Source organism: Triturus cristatus, chromosome 4_1 (assembly GCF_964204655.1).
Source record: "Triturus cristatus chromosome 4_1, aTriCri1.1, whole genome shotgun sequence".
NCBI lineage: Eukaryota > Metazoa > Chordata > Amphibia > Caudata > Salamandridae > Triturus > Triturus cristatus.
The window spans coordinates 288,412,866-288,428,463 of record NC_140585.1 but is presented as its reverse complement, the minus strand read 5'-3'; the positions used below and the strand labels follow the sequence as shown (position 1 = coordinate 288,428,463).

The window sequence follows — 15,598 nt, the reverse complement described above, 5'->3', positions numbered from 1 at the left end:
AGAAGACGTCGTCAGCGCTTCCGAAGCCGACGACTCCGACGTGGAGGACATCACACCGGCGCAGCGGGCCGTGAGTACTGTGCCCCCTCCCACCCCCGCGCCCAAAACCAAAGAGACTCAGGTTACTCCCTCGCCTGCCGGCCTGGGCAAAACCAAGACCAAAGCTTCGATCACCCCACCTTTCGGCTCGGTGTCGAAGCATCCAAAGTCTCACGGCAGCTCGGGATCGAGCCAGCCGACGCCCGGTGCCGAAAAACAGCATCCGGCACCGAAGAAAGCAATATCCAGCTCGACTCCGAAGCCACCGGTGCCGAAGCCTGGACTCTCGGTGCCGACCAAACACAAACATAAATCTGTCGGCACCGACGCTCCGACGCTGAAAACTCCTTCGACGCCGAAAAAACAGGAGGCCCCAAAAAAGCATGGCGCACACAAACCATCGAAGTCCTCGGCTCCGAAATCACCGGTGCCGACGGACGATTCGACGCCACTGGCTCTGTTTACACCAGACCCTCTACAAAAGACTCTGTCCAAAGATCCAAAGACTGGACTATTGACTTTAATTATCAAGAAAAGACGCCTTGATACTCCGGCTCCTCCTCCACCACCCAAAAGGAAGGACTCTGCTACTTCTCCCCTCAGAGTGCCCTCCCCACTACCGCCTCCCCTACCTCCTCCACCCCCTCCCCCTCCCAGGTCTCCGCCACCTCCACCTCACTACGATCCGGCCCCATCCCCAGATCCGGATGATGGGGACCCGGACAATTACCCGGCGGACGTCCCAATGGATCCCACTCCACCAGGGACCCCAGACCCATGGGAGGATTACAATAACCCTGATATACCAGATATACCTCAGGACGACCTATACCCATCCAGGCAGTCTCCTCCAGAGAACTCCTTAGGGTTTCATCATTTAGTGCAGAGAGCAGCACACTACCATGGGGTGGACATGCACAGTGAACCAGTGGAAGAAGACTTCCTACTGGACACATTTGACATACAAGACAAATCCACTTCTATTTTACCCATGCTTAAGGGTGTCACCAAGCACGCTACAGAGGTGTTCAAAGACCCTGTCAGGGCCAGAGTACTCAACCCTAGAATAGAGAAGAAGTACAAAGCGGCACCCACAGACCCTGCATACATTAAGGGCCCTGCTCCCCTAGATTCCCTAGTTGTCTCCACAGCTAGAAAGCGGGCTAACTCCCAATCCTCAGGAGAAGCCCCACCGCCAGACAAGGAATCTAAACTTCTGGACGCGTCTGGTAAACGCACCGCCTCCCAAGCTGCAAACATATGGCGCATTGCAAACACACAAGCACTGCTTGCGCGATATGACAGAGCACACTATGACGAACTAGAGGCTCTTATGCAGCACCTTCCAGAAAAACACAAGCGCAAAGCTCATGACCTGATACAGGAGGGTAAACTAATTACAAACACCTCCATTAAGTGTGCCCTCGATGCAGCCGACACTGCTTCTAGAGCCATAAATACAAGTGTCCTGCTTCGTCGCCATGCCTGGCTCAGGATCTCAGGGTTCAAGCCTGAAGTCCAGGCGTCCATACTCAATCACCCCTTTGACCAACAAACTCTCTTTGGGCCAAAGGTAGACGAAGCGCTGGAAAAGATGAAAAAGGACACAGACACAGCAAAGTCTATGGGGGCACTCCAAACACAAGCCTCTAAACGTTCCTTTCGACGCTCGTCCTTTCGTGGCACAGGCAGAGGCTCCTCCACCGATAACGCCTCTACCTCCTACAAGTCCCCTCCTCAAAATACCTTTTCAAAGGGCAATCAAAGGGGTGGTTACAGAGGCAACAACAATAAGGGCAGGGGCAAAACCAACAACACCCGTTCTGCCACCCCACCCGCACAATGACTCCCCTCCGCTCCCCCCAGACCATCCCACTCCGGTCGGGGGCAGACTACAAGACTTTATCCACACACGGGAGTCCATAACATCGGACAAATGGGTGACCCAAATCATTTGGTCAGGGTACTGCCTCGAACTAACATCTACCCCACCCAATATCCCACCAAGGCACCGTCCAATGTCTCAAGAACATTCCACACTGCTCAAACAAGAGGTACTCTCACTCCTCCAAAAACACGCTATAGAGCAGGTCCCCGTCAATCAACAAAATCTAGGGGTCTACTCCCTATATTTCTTAATACCAAAGAAAGACGGGACCCTCAGACCCATTCTCGACCTCCGGCCTCTAAATGCCTACATACATTCAGACCATTTTCACATGGTCACCCTACAACAAGTCCTCCCACTCCTCTGCCAGGGAGACTTTCTCACAACCTTGGATCTGAAAGACGCATACTTTCACATTCCAATACACCCCTCTCACAGGAAATACCTCAGGTTCGTGGTGGACGGGCAACATTACCAATTCACGGTTCTCCCCTTCGGGGTCACCACCGCACCACGGGTGTTTACCAAATGCCTAGCAGTAGTAGCAGCACACCTCAGACGTCAACATATTCACGTCTTCCCTTACCTAGACGACTGGCTGATAAAAGCCGCGTCCTACCACCAATGTGTGCAACATACAAACAGCACCATCCAACTGCTCCACCAGCTAGGCTTCACGGTGAACTACCAAAAGTCCCACCTCATACCATCTCACACAAAGCAATATCTCGGGGCCACTATAGACACCTCCAAGGGTATTGCCTATCCAAACTCAGCGAGAATCACAAGCATTCAAGCCTTACGCAAAACATTCCTTCCTCAACACTCTCTTCCAGCAAGAGTGTTTATGAAGCTCATAGGAATGATGGCGTCTTGCATCTTCATAGTGCCCCATGCAAGACTCCACATGCGTCCACTTCAAGAGTGCCTAGCACAACAGTGGAACCAGGCCCAGGGTCAGCTGACGGATCTGGTGTTGGTGGACGGCCGCACACATCACTCTCTGCAGTGGTGGAACACCACAAACCTTTCCAAAGGGCGGCCGTTCCTGGACCCGGTTCCTCAGGTGATTCTAACAGCGGACGCATCTCTCTCCGGCTGGGGGGCGCACCTCCTACACCTCACCATGCAAGGTCTATGGACGCCACAGCAAAAATCGCTCCACATCAACCATCTGGAGCTCTTGGCGATCTTTCTAGCCCTAAAATCTTTCCAAAAACAGATTTCGGGCAAAGCAGTCCTCATTCGCACAGACAACATGACTGCGATGTATTATATACAAAAACAGGGGGGGACACACTCTCCCCAGCTCTCCCGCTTAGCCCAGAGCATATGGAGATGGGCAATTCCCCAAAACATCTTTCTCCTGGCACAGCACGTTCCAGGCGTACAAAACACCATGGCAGATCTGCTCAGCAGACAAACGCAACAACTACACGAATGGGAACTGCATCCACAAGTTCTTCACCCATTCTTCCAACAGTGGGGGCATCCTCCGTTAGACCTCTTCGCCACCCACGAAAACAAAAAATGCCCAAGCTTCGCCGCCAGATACCCACACCCATTGTCCAAGGGCAATGCGATATGGATGAACTGGTCAGGCAGATTTGCATACGCCTTTCCACCTCTCCCACTAATTCCATTAGTGGTCAGGAAGCTACAACAGCACTCCCTCACACTCATTCTGGTAGCTCCCACGTGGGCCAGGCAGCCGTGGTACACCACGCTACTACAACTATCAGTGGTGCCACATCAAAAACTGCACCTATCCCCATGCCTCCTAACCCAGAACCATGGAGAAATCAGGCACCCGGACCCAGCTCAGCTCAACCTGGCGATCTGGCTCCTGAGATCTTAGAATTCGGATACCTTAACCTTCCCCCTGATTGCATGAACATCATCATGGAAGCCAGACGTCCTACCACTAGAGCATGCTATGCCGCAAAGTGGAAAAGATTTGTAATTTACTGCCGTAATAATACAATCAACCCTCTAGATGCATCCATACAGCACATCATATGCTATCTGCTCCATCTTCACAGGTGTAACCTGGCATATTCATCCATACGCCTACACCTAGCAGCGATCGCTGCTTATCTACAAAACAGACAGCATTTATCACTCTTCAGAGTGCCCGCTATTAAAGCCTTCATGGAAGGCCTTAAACGAGTAATTCCTCCCAGGGCACCACCTTCCCCTGTATGGAATCTAAATTTAGTTCTCACACGACTAATGGATCCGCCCTTCGAACCAATGCACAAATGTGAGCTACAGTTTCTCACCTGGAAAACAGCTTTCCTTGTAGCTATCGCTTCCCTTAGAAGGGTTGGTGAAATACAAGCGTTCACCATACAGGAACCCTACATACAAATGCATCACAGCAAGGTCATACTTCGCACAAATCCGAAGTTTCTGCCCAAAGTCATTTCCCCCTTCCATCTCAATCAATCAGTGGAATTACCTGTCTTCTTTTCGCAACCCCAATCTGTTGCGGAAAGGGCCTTACACACACTTGATGTGAAAAGGGCGTTGCTATACTACATACAAAGAACGCAACCCTTCAGGAAGACTAAACAATTGTTCGTTTCCTTCTCTCCACCACATAAAGACAACCCTATTTCTAAATCAGGGATAGCTAGGTGGATTGTAAAATGCATACAGATTTGCTACCAAAAGGCTAAAAGAACATTATCTGTTCCGCCTAAAGCCCATTCTACAAGAAAGTTAGGGGCTTCTATGGCCTTTCTAGGGAATATACCCTTAGATGACATCTGCAAAGCAGCCACATGGTCTACACCGCACACCTTCACAAAACATTACTGTGTAGATGTGCATTCCAAGCAGCAAGCTAGAGTGGGCCAGGCTGTACTAAAGACACTATTTCAAACCACTGCAGCGGATACCGGTGGTCGCCGCTAGGGTTGGGTACTGCTATATAATCTATGCTAAGTGTACAATCTGCAGCTCATATGCCTCGAACGGAATATGCTACTTACCAGTATGCATCTGTTCTTGGCATGTAGAGCTGCAGAGTTGTACACGCCCACCCGCCTCCCCGGCTACCTGTATCCGTTCCAGTACATCTTATTTAGATACTACACACATGGGTTTCTCACTGTGATTACCAAGCTCCATCATTTCCCTGTTGGCGAAAAACAATCTGAGGATGGAGCCGAAGCCCATGCGCAGTACGGACCGAAGGAGGAGTCACCAAACTCGTGACTTCTAAAGACTGTCCAAGAAGAAAAACAAACTGCAAACATCCGGGCCCAACACCAGATGGCGATCTATGCTAAGTGTACAACTCTGCAGCTCTACATGCCAAGAACAGATGCATACTGGTAAGTAGCATATTCCTTCTCAGCCAGCGGATACTCCTCAATAGTCATAAGCACTGAATAGTCCTGCCCATGTTCTGGCACCCCAGAGCATATACAAAAGTGTGTGTGTATGTATATGTATATATATATATATATATATGTGTATATATATATATGTATATATATATATATATATATTTTTTTTTAACCAAATCTAAGGACTAGTCCTGTGGAAACCTACATAAATATATATATTATGCATATAGACACATATATATTGTCGATTGCTTGATTTTTCAGGATCACTTTGTTGCCAGAATGTTCCACCTCCAGGAAGCTTCAAGTCTGAATATTATGATAATGCAGACTATTAAAGTGGCCAGGTGAGGGAAAGGGTGTTGGGTAGGGAACTGCAGGGAGGGAGACCTAAAGGCAAAAACCACAGATTAACTTTCCAGGTAAATAGCACTATGGAATTATTCTACTATTAAATAACTACTTAGAGATTTACCTGAACCTCCTTTGCAGTGAAGATATAGGTTTTGGATTATACGGTAGTAGCAATTTGTTGATAGCTAGTTTCTCCCCTGAGGAAAATAATACATAATAGACTTTGTAATATACAATCTTGTTATCAATAAACACTATACTTTTCTTAACAAAACAATTTGTATTATTCATTTCTTGGGAAGACCTACCAGGCTTAATACTGTGAGTGACTCAGCCTTCTGGGGAAAACTAAAGAGAACGAAATGCCATCATGAAATTAGCCAATGCGAAGGAATAATAATGCAGTCTCTTGTGATACTTTTACGCTTTGTAATTGCACAGTCATTAATAAATAACCTTCTTGTGATGCGCAGGACCAGCCTAGCACAAAACCTTTTTAAAAGAAAGTATTTCCAAAAATTATGTTATAGGAACATTAAAGTAAAAACTGTCTCCGCGCTGAAGCGCGCTCTTACCGCCCGAGATTTGTACCAAAAATCTCTAGATAATGTCCTTAAACTCTTGATCCTGAAAACATGTTTGTTTTCCTCGAGTGCTGCCAATGAAAGAGATTCCTCTCGAATTGCCCCGCTGTCAGCTTTACGAAATTCCAGAAGACTGGCCTTGGAAGACGCACGCTCACCACAAGCGGAGCCGAAGAGCTTCAGTCATGGCAGACGATGGAATAAAGAGCACGCAAGCAAGGGCGTGGCTTCTATTTTTAGTCTAGAGACACTCAATCAATCATAACATTTGTAAAGCGCACTACTTACCCGTGAGGGTCTCAAGGCGCTGGGGGGTGGGGAATGCTGCTACTGCTCGAAAAGCCAGGTCTAGAGCAGTCCTCTGAAGGTCAGCAGGTCTTGGGTCTGTCGTAGGTGGGTGGGGAGGGCGTTCCAGGTCTCGGCGGCGAGGTGGGAGAACGATCTGCCGCCTCGCAACACATTTGCTCCTGCCGGTGCTTCGTGATGCATCGCAGAGAGCGGTGAAATAAACGCCCCAGGAGCGAGTGGCTGAAAGGTAGCAAGAAGACTACCAGAATAGGAAATCAGCACAGGAATGACATCAGAACACAAAATGTATTCAAAGACTAGACACAACTGACGCACGAAAAGTCCCAATTAGTGCATGCATGATTAGTCTTTCAAGATACAAGGACAATGCCACCAATATTTTACTATAGCATTAGAAGTATGATGAATTTTACCACGCATCTTTTGTGAACATTTGGGACGGAGAGTTCGGGGTACTGTGGATGTCCTGACTGTAATAGTCGCCTGTGAGGACCATGAGATATATGCAGCCTAAACACCAAATTAGGCTCAAATATGCCAATATTGCATTATATTTTTCATTAAAAATAAAACAAATGAATGCAACATTTCCATAACATAGAGAAATGTACTCTTAACTTGTTTGAATACAGCCTTTATTTTCAAGGAAATAGCAGGCAGATTAGCCCAGAAGGATGCCTATACAATTCACATAAAATAAACTATTGCCGTGTCTTTAAGACCCCCAGGACCTCCAGGCTCCCATCATGCCCAACAGGTGACAGTTAGGTTAGTTCTTTTTTCCGGCTCCTTCTATGAGGATCCTGGAGCATTGAGCTAGTCAGTTATTGGCTTTGTCATTAATTGATATTTTGAAGTTGAATATTTTGGCTTCACTCAACGTCTTTTAGTACAGCCTGTACTCCTATAATTTTTTTCTGACTTTCCTGATATGTTTTTCGTCAGAAATGCCAGCCCTGTTCAACAAGTGTACTTCATGTGGGAAGAAAATGGCTAAATCCGACGCACATTTGTTCTGTATTGTGTGCTTACCATCCTCACACAGAACAGACAAGTGTTATTACTGCCAGCAGTTCTCCAGAAGGACCCTTCGAGACAGGGAAAGGATCAAGTTGCATGCCATGCAGGAGAGAGGAAAAAGTTACAGAAGGGGCCTTGAAGGTAACAAACAGCCTTCTAAAGAGCTCTCCTCTCAAGTACTGTGTGAGCATTTAAAAAGTTGGGGAAAAAAAGACAGTCTGCTTCTTCATCAACGGAGGGTTCAGCCTCGAATATACCTCTATGCTCACCATCGGCTTCCACGTCAACAGGTGGACGTCGAAAGAAAAACGCCAGGCCTGTCAAAGACAAGCAAGTCTAAGTCTAGACTTAGTGTCAACCACTCACCGACCGACGTCGACTGTTCCTCGTTGACAGTCCAGGTCCAGTTCACCTCCGGGGGAACACAGACGCTCAACGTCAGTCATACCAACAGCACCGATATGGACGGTCACCGTTGAGGTCTCCGCTGTTGTCAAACACCACAGACGTCGAGGACACCACAGAGGTTAAAGGCCTCACCGATGTCAAAGACACCACCAATGTCTGACATGCCACCGACGGCGAGTCATGTGATCGACGTCGAGGCTTCTGTCCTAGCCGCAAAAGAGACAGATTGGCTCGGTCACCTGTACAGACGTTGAGAGATCCTTCGACGTCTAGGGAAATTCAAGTAGTGGAGTCTCAGGAACCGACGTCGATATGGACGACGTCGAGGAGTGCATCATCTTCTCAGAGACTGAGAATTGTGCAGATCACGCCAGAAGGATCCCCAGTTCGAGAACACCACACGCCTCCGATCAACCTCTCCCCGAGATGGCAGAGGAGTGTGAAAGAGTGGGCCAAGGCGCAGTCCAGGATCAGTCTACTCGCAAAGATATTCCTCCTCTCGAACATCTGGTAAAAGAGTGTGTCCACCAACACCACCCACAAGGTCTCCTCTGGGATCTACAAGGCAGCAATCTCCAGCTTGAAAGAGACATCTATCTCGGACACCACTCAGACGCTCTCTGACTAGATCCCGACACTCCCATTCTTTAAGTCCTCGGGAGCGTAGACACAGGTCTCCATCGTGGTCTACAAACACATCCAGATCCTCGGTGAAAGAATATTTCCTGACTTTGTGTGCCACTCCTCCTGCCAGAGGGTCACCGGTGGACATCATTACATTCAACGAGGTCCTATGTAGGGGAGCTGCAAAACGGAACTTTGAGAGGCCGTCTAGGACCCCTTCGGCATCAGTCATCTTTGAAACCCTCCATCACGTGTCATCCACTTGACCTCTACTTCCCTTGGTACCTGGTCTGCTGGAACTGGCTCTTCATACCTTTCTTACTCTGCGTCAATAGGAGCAGCGCCACCACACACAATCAAGAAGTAGAGCCCTGTACCAGGATCCACTGTTCCTGAGGTCTGACCCTCCACCGGACTCTGTCATAGTTTCAGCAGCCAAGAAAGCGAACGCAGGGGCGTGCTCCTTCTCGGTCCCACCTAAGAAAGACCGTGGACTCTATTGGGAAGAAAGTGTGTAGCACCTCGGCCTCTTCTATGAAGGCCGCTAGTGCCTCTGCACTCCTGGGAAGATGTGACCGATCACTGTGGGACTCCCTTTCAAGGTTCATTGACAACCTGCCAAAAGAGGACCGGCAGGATTTCCAGGAGATCCTAGAGCAAGGAGGTCTCGTAGTGAACCAGGTCATAAGTGCAGCAGGCGATGCATCCGATCTGGCGGCTCATGGCTATTCGCATGGCATCTGTGCTAGGCGATCCTCCTGGCTGAGACTCACTGGCCAAAAACCTGAGGCCCAACATAGGATTCTGAATTTGCCCTTCAACGGAACTTCACTTATCGGAACTCTTGCAGATGATATGCCCAGAATGAAGTCCGAGCTTGACACTCTGAAGACGGTAGGTCTGGCAAAATGTACCGTTCTTATGACCACCGCCAATACCTACAGAGGGTTCAAACCCCTCACTGGTCATCGCAACACCACCAATCCATATCCCACTATCATCAATGCTGACCTGGACAAGTTCCAGACAAACAACACTCTCTGCTAAACAGCTGCTAAAACAGTGAGAGCTTGCTTCCCCCAGCTCTATTACCCACTCCGGTGGGGGGAGACATATCATGTTTCATTTGGACGAGTGGCACAAAATCACAAAGGACAGTTGGGTGCTCGATATTGTGCGGAATGGGTACTCAATCAGATTCAAGTCCTCTCCACTGGCAATACCGCCTCTGAGATCCTCAGTACATCAGCAAAAGCTTCTTTGGGCAGAGATATACATCCTGTTACAAAAGCAGGCCATTGAAAAAGTTCCCTGGCTCCAACACCGACAGGAGATTTATTCCTGTTGCTTCTGGATTCCAAAGAAAGGCCCAACCAAGGAGTACAGGCCTATACTCGATCTCAGACTTTTAAACAAGTTTGTCGTCAAAGAAAGATTCAGGATGTTGGCACTACACCTAATTGTTCCTCAAATACATCAAGGAAACTGGATGTGCTCCATAGACCTTCAGGACGCTTACTTTCATATCCCAATTTCCCAAAAGTACCAGACATTTCTGTGGTTCAAGGTCGCGTCAGAGCATTTCCAGTGCAAAGTCCTCCCTTTCGGACTCAAATCAGCCCACGCACTTTTTCAAAATGCATGGCAATGGTAGCAGCTTTCCTGCGAAAGCAAGAAAATGTCATCTATCCATATCTAGACAACTGGCTGCTCAAGAGTGCGTCTCCTAGTCCTCTGCAAGAACACCTATAATCCTGCATTCAAGTTCTTAATCAGTTGGGTATGTGCGTCAACTACAAGAAGTCCATTCTCAATCCAACTCCAAGAATCCACTATTTAGGCACAACTCTAGACTCCGCAATCGTGTGTCCTTTGGGGGTGAGGCTATCCTCAATCATCCACAAATGTCGCACTCTCCTATGCACTCGGCCAGACGGATTTCCTCTCTGCTGGGCTTGATGGCATCCTGCATATTCATCATTCCCAATGCCAGACTGCAGACGAAACCGTTGCAGCAGGTATTAGAGGATCAGTGAGTCTCCAACCGCTTGAAGGACACCATAACTCTTCCTCGCACAGTCAAACACTCCCTGAGATGGTTGATGCAGAGTCATCTGTTGAAAGGAGTCCCATTCCACCAGGAACACCCCCAAACAAACACAAGTCACAGATGCATCCCTCCATTGATTTGGAGCCCACATGAGCCCTCTTCAGATTCAGGGATGTGGTCAAAAAAGGAGAAAAACATACCACATCAATATGTTGGAACCAAGAGCTCAAAGCGTTCTTTCCCTCCATAGAAACACGCTCCATTTTGGTTCAGACGGACAATACCACAAATATGCACTACCTGAACAAACAGGGAGGGACCAGATATAGGCCTCTCTCATGAGGCTCAAACGATTTTTGGCTTCTGGCAGGGAAACTGACCATATTGGCAATTCACCTCCCATTTACTCTCAACATCAACCAGACGCACTAAGTCGCAACTTCGTTGAAGCACACAACTAGATTCTAAAAGACGAGGTAGCACACAACCTTTTTGAAAGATGGGGTTATCCAGACATCAATCTGTTTGAAGATGTAACAAACGCAAAATGCCTCGCCTTCGCATCAGGTACCCTCAACCAAGCTCCAGAGGGAATGCACTTTTGATCGATTGGTCAGAGACATTATGCCTTACCACCAATCCCTCTCACACCACTGGTGATCATCAAACTCTAAAGATCCAGGACCGATATGATCTTGATCACGCCAGAGTGGCCTCGCCAGTGGTGGTATCTGGACCTTCTTCCTCTTTCAAAGAAACCACACATGAGGTTACCATGCCATCTGGATTTGTTAACAAAGTTCGGAGGGAAGGTGTTCCATCCCAGCCTTTCATCACTGAGATTGATGGCATGGCTCCTGAGTTCCTCCAATATGGACATCTAGGCCTCTCGCCAGACTGTATGCATATCCTGAATGAAGCAAGGAGACCTACGAGGAAATCATACGCTTTCAAATGGAAGCTCTTCTATATGTGGTGTACAGCCAATGGACATAATCCCATCCTTGGTCAGGAACAGGTTGTTCTTCCATACCTTTTGTACTTGGCCAAATCAGGTCTACATTTTTCTTCTATTAAAGTACACTTGGCAGCAATTACAGTATATAGAAAGTCACCTACTCAGGTCTTTCTTTCAGATGCCAGTAGTAATGGACGTCCGGGAAGGGTTCATAAAGGCCTACCTCCCCCCCCCCCCCCCCCCCCCGCCCATTACATCTCCTTCCCCCTCCCTGGGAACTTAATGTAGTCCTTTCCAAATTAATGGGTCCACCCTTCGTACCCATTCACAAAGCTTCACTGCAGCACCTGACTTGGAAGACCACTTTCTTAGTGGCAATTACCTCCGCTTGCAGAGTGAGCGAGATTCAGTCCCTATGTTCTAAAGAGCATTCTCATTTTCCATGTTAACAGAGTGGTCCTGAGAACCCACCCCAGTTTCCTGCCTAAGGTGATCGTGTATTCATATTAATCAGTCTATTACTCTCCCTTGACTTAAAAATTATTTTAAAATTCTACCTGGATAAAACTAAGAGCATGAGAAAGTCAGATCGTCTCTGTGAATTATGGTCCGATGCATACTCGTCTCCCTTCCTCTAAGCAGTCCATCTCCAGATGGATAGTGTCTTGTATCACTTTATCTGATCAGTTAGCTAACAGCTCCCTGGTAGACCAAAGGCTCACTCCACAAGAGGCAAAGCCTCTACTACGGCCCTTCTCAGGAATGTGCCCATTCAAGAGATATGTAAAGCAGCTACATGGCGATCAGTACACACCTTTGCCTGCCATTACTGCCTAGATTCTGATACTCGGTGGATGCCCAGTTTGGGCAAGCTTCCTTGAGGAATTTGGATAACATGTTCAGAGTGTGCTAGCTATACTGGTATTTGTCTGCAGGATTCCAGGGATGGGCTTGCTACTCTATTCAGTGGTTATGACTATTGATGAGTATCCCCTGGAAGAGAAGGATAAGTTATCTGTAATCCTAGTTATCTTCTAGGGGTATACTCATCAGTCATGAGCAACCCTCCTGCCTCCCTGGACTAATACCATGTTTATAACAGCACTTCACCTTATAATCACTACACTGTAACACACCGTTAAAAAAGACCTGACCTAACTGTCACCTGTGGGGCATGATGGGAGCCTGGAGGTATTAAAAGCACAGCACCAGTTTGTTGATGCATATTCCATATTCAGCCTTCCGGTCTAACCTACCTGCTATTTCCTTGCATTTTTCCTTGAAAATATAGGCTGTGTTCAAACAAGTTAAGAGTACATTTCTTGGTTATGGAAATGTTGCATTTGTGTTTTATTTCAATGAAAAAATACAATGCAACATTGGCATATTTGAGCCTAATTTGGTGTTTAGGCTGCATGTGTGTGTGGATATATATATGCATAATATATATATATTGATGGCTGTTTCCACAGGACTAGTCCTTAGATTTGTTTACACATGCATTTATATATATATATTATCTACTGGCGGTCGCCAGTAGATAGTTATAGTTAGGACCGAGTTTCCATAGGAAATCTGAAAATTCTATTTTGAATAACTTTGGCGCCGGTTGACGATTCCTCGCGAAATTTTCAAAACTAATGGGGCGCTCCGCTCAGCTCCTACCCTGAAAGTCTCGGGGTGATTCGTCAAGCTGGGGCTGAGAAAAAAGGGGGGTCCCAAAACGCGTTTTCCCCATGCATTTTCCCATAGGACCTTTAGTCAAAGGTACAGCCCGAACGGCTGAACAGAATTACTTGAAATTTGGCAAAGAGGTTGTCCTCAGGTCAGGGATGTGCCTTTTGCATATATGGAGTCAATCTGTTCAGTAGTTCCTGAGAAAATTGCAGTTAAAAGTACATAAATATCTATAGGCGGCACCGTGCGCGCACCTTAACGTGTGCGAGCGTTCTGATTGGTGGTTACATGTCAGTCAACGTTCGAATCCGTCGAAATCAGGAAGTGTCGGCCGCCATTTTGTGTGTTTTGTGTGTGACAGTGAAAAAGAAAGGTGTAGAACGTGAAAAGTGGGCAGGGTAAAAAGTTCCTGACCCCCTAGTCTTTGTCAGGGGGTCCATGAAGGACCCCCGAAGGGTGAAAAAAACATTTTATTTTTTTTTCAAAAAATTACGGGGTGCGCGCACCGTGAAAAACCTTTAAAAAATATATATATATATATATATATATAAAAAATATAATAAAACATACATAACTTAGCATTTAAAAAACCTTACAAATTCACTTAAAAAACCATAGGTTTCACACACGTTATAGTTAGGAATTAGCATTTAAAAAACCTTGCAAATTCACTTAAAAAACCATAGGTTTCACACATGTTATAGTTAGCTGGACATTTCACTCGTAAAAAACCATTGAAATTCCCCCGTTATAGTTAGTTCAGATAACTATAACTCGCGCGACCGCCACTCTATCACAAGGATGATGTCATCAGTGATGTCATGAGTGATGCCACTGACCATGTCATGAGTGATGTAATATGTGACGTCATGAGCAGTGGATTGCGGGCGCGCGAGTTCTAGTTATCTGAACTAACTATAATGGGGGAATTTCAATGGTTTTTTACGAGTGAAATGTCCAGCTAACTATAACATGCGTGAAACCTATGATTTTTTAAGTGAATATATATATATATTTTTTTTTATATGCTCTCTGGTCCCCGCACACGGGTGGGACTATTCAGTGCATATGACGGATTATACCCCTGGAAGAGAACTAGGATTACAGGTAAGTAACGTATCCTTACTTTTTATTTACTTCATAAATGTAATTTCAATTCACATGTAACAAATAGCTTGCTCTCTAGTGGTTGGTTGCAGATGTGTCCTAGTAGTGTGTCTGTAAGTGCATCCTTTGGGTTCTTTGTACCAGAGCCACCTAATACCCCATGTCCAGATGACCCATTATTATGGTTAGAATGAGTGGATTGCCTCCAAAGACTTATTTCAGCAGTATAGTTTGAAGCTTTATTTGACTTGAACTCCCACGTATTGAAAACTATAACCAGTTTCTGTGACTCCTACAACTTGGTAGCAACTAATGCATTTAATGTAAAACATGTTTTTCGCTTATTTTGAAGCATTTTGTCTGCAATAACTTTCCTTTCAATAAAAAAACATCACTTTCAGCTTTTGACCACAATGTCACAACAGCTTTGTAGGGAATAAAACACACTTCCAGTGAGACAACTGTTTTCCTGTTGATCATATTCAGGCAACCAGCAGCATGTCAGAATTTAAAACCATTGATGTTCCAGAGCTAGCGGGAAACGTGGGACCAGTATGAGGAAACATAAAATAAACTCTTGAAAAGTTGTTGCAATGTTTTTAATGGAATGTTGCTGGCATTTGTATAGTATCTAGTCTGCCCTTAACATGGCCTTGTAGGTGGGTTGTTTTAATGGTGCCTTTGCAAACAAATCAACATAGTTGCCTGGTGAGTTTGTTGGCCAGTTCATTCAGGTGAAAAATTGTCTCTGTTCATGTCAGATGATCAGTTGGAAATGTCTTATTCATTTGGTTGTGGGTGTATGATTTTTTTTTTTTTAGGTTTAGCGAGAGGGCTTTGCTAATGCTTTCAGCTTTCCAAGGTCAGTTATATACCTGTTTTCCAGTAGTTAACGAAAAACTGAGCATAATGCTTCAGGCTGAACTGTAGTGAAAGTGTATATGCCCAGCTTAGCGCATTAGCGTGCAGCGCCTGATTTGTGTATAGCTACTGCTGTTTTAGAACTCCCGCTTTTTGTATCTTGGTTTTCTGTGTTATTTTATTCCCTGTTTTTAATCTTAGCCTTGCCTACCAGCTCAGTGCAACTGCCTATAGTCTAGCGCATTAGCGTGCAGTGTTTGAACAGTTTACAGCTATTGCTGTTTGTAAAATCCCCGCTGTTGTGTTTTTTTGGTTAGTTTCTGTCCTTGCTCACCCGCACTGCTGTCATCTTACCTTGCACCT

The 15,598-nt window shown here is 46.3% G+C and overlaps 1 long non-coding RNA gene across 4 annotated transcripts in view; it reads right to left on the bottom strand.

The window, feature by feature from the left end:
- The window catches only part of LOC146854298 (uncharacterized), a 208,390-nt gene that overhangs the window by 4,309 nt on the left and 188,483 nt on the right, over positions 1–15,598 (bottom strand). Inside the window, exons 4-6 of one of the 4 annotated variants that reach the window (XR_014981204.1) lie at positions 6,510–6,749; positions 5,946–5,985; positions 5,759–5,834 (exon numbers count right to left, since the gene is read on the bottom strand). This is a non-coding gene — a long non-coding RNA (uncharacterized LOC146854298). The remainder of the gene's footprint in view (positions 1–5,758; positions 5,835–5,945; positions 5,986–6,509; positions 6,750–15,598) is intronic. The other 3 variants (XR_014981207.1, XR_014981206.1, XR_014981205.1) reach the window with 3 other exon arrangements.